Genomic DNA, 6555 nt, shown 5'->3' with positions numbered 1-6555 from the left:
AGGTGAGCAAAGAAGGATTTAGAATTTCTAACAGTGAGGGTTCCTTTCTAGTTCTCTAGGAATAGTCTATAAGAAATTCCTATGGCTAGACCCTAGGATACTAAAGAGGAAAAGCTAGACCTCAACCAAAAGTGAGGTCAATATACACGTTCTCAGACCACTAACCCATGTTTAAACCCACTAAATCACGATTAAAACTTCTAAAAATGTCATTTAGTACGTTTAATAAATTGTTACGCTTAAGCGCCGAAAGTTGGTGTTTAAATGTCGGTGCTTAATTCAGCACAAGTGAGCTTAACATCTGAAAACTCATTCTAATATGTCTAAGTCATCTTTTAAGGTCTTAGAAGCATTACTAAATCATCATATATTAATAATACTACCAAAATTTTCTAAATCAAACACAACAATATAACATTCAAAACAAACACATTGATAACTATAGGTTGCCTCCCACAAAGCGCTAGGTTTAACGTCATCAGCCCGACGTAACTAATGCTTATTTTGGTTGACCCAACAGTATAAGATCATTCAATTTAAGTTGATCCCCTAAAAATTAGGTTTCAGCATGTGTCCATTCACTTTGAATACCTTATTAGTTTTAGGATATTTGATATCCACAGCTCCATAGGGATAAACTTTCATCACAACAAATGGGCTCATCCACCTGGGCTTAAGTTTGCCTGGAAATAATCTTAACCTTGCATTATATTGCAAAACTTGTTGCCTTGGCTCAAAATTCTTAGTAAAAATCCTCTGATCATGTCACATTTCATAAGATTAATTCCTTATCTCATCAAGCTCATTTAATTGTAATAGTCTTTTCTCACCAGCATGCTTTAAATTATAGTTAAATTCTTTAATAGCCTAATATGTTTTATGCTCAAGCTCAACTGTTAAGTAACAAACTTTCCCAAATATTAACCTGTATGGGGGCATTCCTATAGGAGTTCTATATGCTATTTTATAAGCCCACAAAGCATAGTCAAGTTTTATTGATCAATCCATTTTGGTTGGATTCACAGATTTTTCCATTATTCTTTTAATCTCTCGGTTGGATAATTTAACCAAACTACTTGTTTGAGGATGATAAGCAGCAGCAATTCGATGGTTGATCTGATATTTCTTTAATAATTTCTCCTTCATTGCATTTTTGAAATGACTTCCCCCATTAGTTATGATCACTCTCGGCATCCCAATTCTACAAAATATGTTTGTTCTTAAAAATTTTGTGACACTTTAAGCATCACATCGAGGTAAAGCAACAGCTTCTATCCATTTGGATACATAGTATACTGCTAACAATATAAATAAATTTCCAAAACATGGTATAAATGGTCCCATGAAATCTAATCCTCAAACGTTAAATATCTCAACTTTGAACACATAATTGAGGAGCATCTCATTTCTCTTAAAAATATTGTCTACTCGTTGACATCAATCACAAGTTTTGATATAAACGTTAACATATCTAAATATTGTAGGCCAATAAAATCCATATTACAAAATTTTGTATGTTGTTTTAGCACACTAAAATGTCCCCCAAAATCAAAATTATGACATTTTTGGATAATTTCATAAGTTTCTTCTAAAGGCACACATCTTCGAATAATAAGATCATTTCCTTATTTATATAAAAATGGGTCATCCCAAAAATAAGTCTTAACTTCAGATAAAAATTTCCTCTTCTGTTGGTATGTCATTTCATAGGGTATAATATCACTAACAATGAAGTTCACAATGTTGGCATATCATGGAACACGCTACTCATTAACATTGAATAATTCTTCATCTAGAAAATGTTCATTTATCTCTTTTTCAAAATAGAGTGGTTTTTTTAATTCAAGTTTGGACAGATGATCAACAATTTGATTCTAAACTCCCTTTCTATCTACTATTTCAAAGTGAAATTCTTGTAAAAGAAGAATCCAACTTATAAGTCTTTATTTTGCATTCTTCTTTTTCATTAAATACTTAATAGCAAAATGATCAGTATGCATAATACATTTAGTTCCAATTAAGTATGATCTAAATTTATCAAAAGCATATACTACTGCTATCAACTCTTTCTCAGTTGTGGTATAATTAATTTGAGCTTCATTAAGAGTTCTACTAGCATAGTAGATTACTTTGAAAATCTTATCATGTTATTGTCCTAAAGTAACTCCAATAGCATAATCACTAGCATCACACATCAATTCAAAATGTTTTTCTCAATCTGGTGAAACAATAATTGGTTCAGTGAATAATTTTTCTTTTAATAATTCAAAAGCTTTTAGACACTCCTTATTAAAATTAAAAATTACATCTTTTTCAGGTAAATGGCATAGAGACTTAGCAATTTTTTAAAAGTCTTTAATATACAGCCTGTAGAATCCAACACATCCTAAAAAACTCCTAATTTTTATCACACTTGTTGGGTAAGGTAAATTAGTGATCACTTGAATTTTTGAAGGGTCTACTTCCATACCATTTTTTAAAATTTATTGTCCCAAAATAATTCCTCCTACTACCATAAATTGATATTTTTCCCAGTTAAGGACCAAATTTATTTCTTCACAACACTTAAGAACTTTTGAACACTTAAGAACTTTTGAACTTTTGATAAATGTTATAAACTTGATTCAAATGAATTTCCAAACACTGAAAAATCATCCATGAAAACTTCAATTCCTTTTTCAATTAGAACACAAAAAATAATCATCTTACATCTTTGAAATGCAACAGGGGCATTATATAAACCAAAGAGCATTCTTCTAAAAGCAAATGTATTATAAGGACTGATAAAAAATGTTTTCTCTTAATCCTGAGAAGCTATTTGTATTTGGTGATAACCAGTATATCCATCCAAAAGACAAAAGTATTTATGCCCAACTAGTCTATCAAACATTTGATCTAGAAAGGGTAATGGAAAATGATCTTTCCTAGTGGCAAGATTTAATTTTCTATAATCAATGCATATTCACCACCCCATTACTTATCTTATTAGTATTAACTTGTTAGGTTCATTCATAGTCACTGTCACTCCTAGTGAATCAGACTAACCCATGCACTAACTGAAATAAGGTTGATAATTCTAGCATCTCACCACTTTAAAATCTCTTTCTTAAAACTTCCTTCATAGCATGATTTAATCTCCTTTAAGGATCAGCCTTGGGTTTGCAGTTTTCTTCCATATGAATTTTATGCATACAAATTAAAGGACTGATTTCTTTGATATCAGCAATTGTCTATCCAAAGGCTTTTTTGTAACTCTTCAAAGTTTTCATCAAACTCATTTCTTCTTCTATATTTAATTTTGAGAAAATTATAAAAGGTAATATTGAGGAATCACCTAAAAATACATACTTTAAATGTTCAGGAAGTAACTTCAACTTAAGTTCAAAAGATTTTTCAATTGATGGACAAAAAGATGTGTCTTTTTCTGTCGTGTCCAAAACTTCAAAACTTTCTCGAACATAATTTGAATCTTCCTTATAAAAATTTTTAAATTGATCTAATTCCTCTTATTTCTTGTGTTCCAACTTTTTCATTTCCAATTTTTCTTCGTAAGTTGTTTTGAAATGACATTCACTTATATATCTTATCACATCCATTCTATAGCATTCATCATCTTTACCTTTTGCAGGATAATTCATTAATTTGGAAATATTAAACGTAATTGTTTGATCATTGATGCTCATAGTTAATTCCCCTTTCTGCACATCTATCATTGCTCTTCCTGTAGCTAGGAAAGGACTCACTCCCCATAAAGATAGGTACATAAAGATAGGTATCTCCTTATTCATATCCAACACAATGAAATCAACAAGAAAGACAAATTGATCCAATTTCACTAAGACATCTTCTATAACTCCTTTAGGATATGTTATTGAATGATCTGCAAACTGTAGAGTTACAGTGGTAGGGATATTTCTTATAATTTCAATCTTTCAAATATTGATAATGACATAAGGTTAATGCTTGCACCTAAATCACATAAAGCTTTCACATAAAATCTATCTTCTGTTACACATAGAATTGTGAAGCTGCAATGATCTTTAAGCTTTTCAGGAAGTTTTTTTTCTGAATTATATCACTACACTCCTCACTAAGTCACTACACTCCTCACTAACTACACTCCTCACTAAGTGCAACAGACTCGTTATCTTTAAAATTCCTTTTCCTATTAAGAATATTCTTCATAAACTTCATATAGATTGACATTCGTTCAAAGGCTAAGGCAAATGGAATATTAATTGTAAGCTTCTTTAAGATTTCCAAAAATTTTGAAAATTGTTTATCCAACTTCTATTGATGGAGCCTCTGAGGAAATGGAGGTTGTGGTTTTTCCAAGTCAAATTTAAGTGGATAAATAGGTCTCTCTAAACCTTTCGGAGCGTCCTTTTTAGGCTCTTCAATTTTTTTTTCTCTCTACTTCAATATCTTTTTGAACTCTACCTTCAAGTTCTCTTTCACTTCTAAGTTGAACGGCTTTTACTTGCTCTTTATTCTGATTTTTTGTATTTACTTCAGTATTACTAGTAAGTGTTCCTTAGGATCTATTACTTAATGAATTTGTTATTTGTCACAATTGATTCTCAATATTTCTAATTGTAGCTTCTTGACTTTGTAACTAATTTCCCATTTGTAATACCACTTCTTCTATAGCAACTTCTTCTCCTTAAATTGTGGATTAATGTTAAAACCTGGAGAATAAGTAGGTCTATAATTACTATTCCCATGAATGTTTTAGTTTCCCAATGGGTTTACTTAGTTGTTCCCCCATTGCTGATTATTACCACATGAAGTATTGTTCCAGTGAAAGTTATGATGGTTCTACCTACCTGGGTTATAATAGTTTGAATATGAGTTATTTTGCTTGTTGTTTATAACATTCAAAGTTTCTAATGATACTTGAGAATCTACCATTTGGCTTAATAAATTCTCTTTAATCATTTCTATTGGTTGAGAAAAGTTCATTCCAAATTAGTCTAACTTCCTTGAAATTGCAACAGCTTGATTTGCTAATATTGTAAAAGTATTAAATTCATGAATATTGGCTACTTTCTTATGATGTACCTATTCATAAGGTTATTGAAAATTATTAGTAGTCATTTCTTCAAGTAAAGCATAAGCATCATGAAATGGTTTTGACATCAATGAACCACCAGCAATGACATCGATAATAGATCTAAGAGATCCAGCTAATTCATTATAAAAAGTTTGAATTATTAACCAATCTGGTATAACATGGTATGGACATTTTCTCAGAAGTTCTTCAAATTCTTCTCATGCTTCATAAAAAGATTCCCCTTCAAACTGACAAAAAGATATAATATCATTTCTAAACTTCGCAGTTTTTTTAGTTTTTTATGGTAGAAAGTATTTAACAAGAAATTTCTGTGCTAAATCACCCCAAGTTCTGATAGATCCAGGTAGTTCTTATAGATTCAGGCGCTAACGAATGTAACCATATCTTAGCCTCTTCCCTCAGTGAGAAAGGAAAAATTCTAAGTCTTATAGCATCATCTGATACACCATCATATTTAAATGTAGCACACAATTCTAGAAAATTGGCAAGATGTAAATTTGGATCTTCAATTGGTTCTCCCCCAAACTGATTATTTGATATCATTTGGATAATAGTAGGTTTAAGTTCAAATGAATTAGTCATTATAGATGGTTTTTGAATACTATAATGAAGTTCATTCATCATAGGGTTTGCATAATTTCTTAAAGGTCCAAACTCTTCAATATTTTGATTATTTTGATTTATCCTTTCTTGAAATATTTTATTTTTTTCAGTAATTTTTAATTCTTTAATTTTTCTAATGGTTATTTCTATTTCAGAATCGTATGACACTAGTCCAGTGGAACCTGAATTACACAAATATTACTACAAAACACTTAAAATAAAATAAAAACACACAAACAAGAGCTTTCTATAAAAATAACATTATAATATTCCTATAATAAATCTAAGAAGTTTAAATAAGACTTTATAAAAATAAAAATTTTTCTTTCTAAAAATCTCTTAAAAAATTTTGCAATTTTTTTTAATTATCCCCAGCAACGATGTCAAAAAACTTGATCCCAATTCTCTTAATATATGTTAATGCCATATATGTGATTATATGTTTAATTTCTTTAATAATAATTCTTACTTTGCAATAAAGCCAAGAGCTTGATCCCAAGCAAAAGTTAGACAAATTCTTAAATTTCAAGCAAATAAGAATACAATTATAATATTTAAATATGGGATTCTACACAAGTATACGTTTTGTTATCAAGTAATATAGGACTTTTTGATTAAGCCCCGAATATCGAACTCATAGGGAAAACTACAACATGCAACTTACCAAACAAAAGAAATTAGATAGCAAAATTCTACTTCGCAAAATATTCTTAAATAAACTCTAGATATTATCATAGGAATGAAAATTTGATTCTTTTTGTAATTTTTGATAATTACAAATAAAGTAAGCAACTAACTAACTTAATTAAATATTTGCAAGGTGAAGACAATATAAATAAATTTTTTTCCCCTATCATAAATCAGTAATAAGTATAGGA

Source organism: Phalaenopsis equestris, unplaced genomic scaffold (assembly GCF_001263595.1).
Source record: "Phalaenopsis equestris unplaced genomic scaffold, ASM126359v1 Scaffold000002, whole genome shotgun sequence".
Classification (NCBI taxonomy): domain Eukaryota; kingdom Viridiplantae; phylum Streptophyta; class Magnoliopsida; order Asparagales; family Orchidaceae; genus Phalaenopsis; species Phalaenopsis equestris.
Note: the sequence above shows the minus strand (reverse complement) of the source record.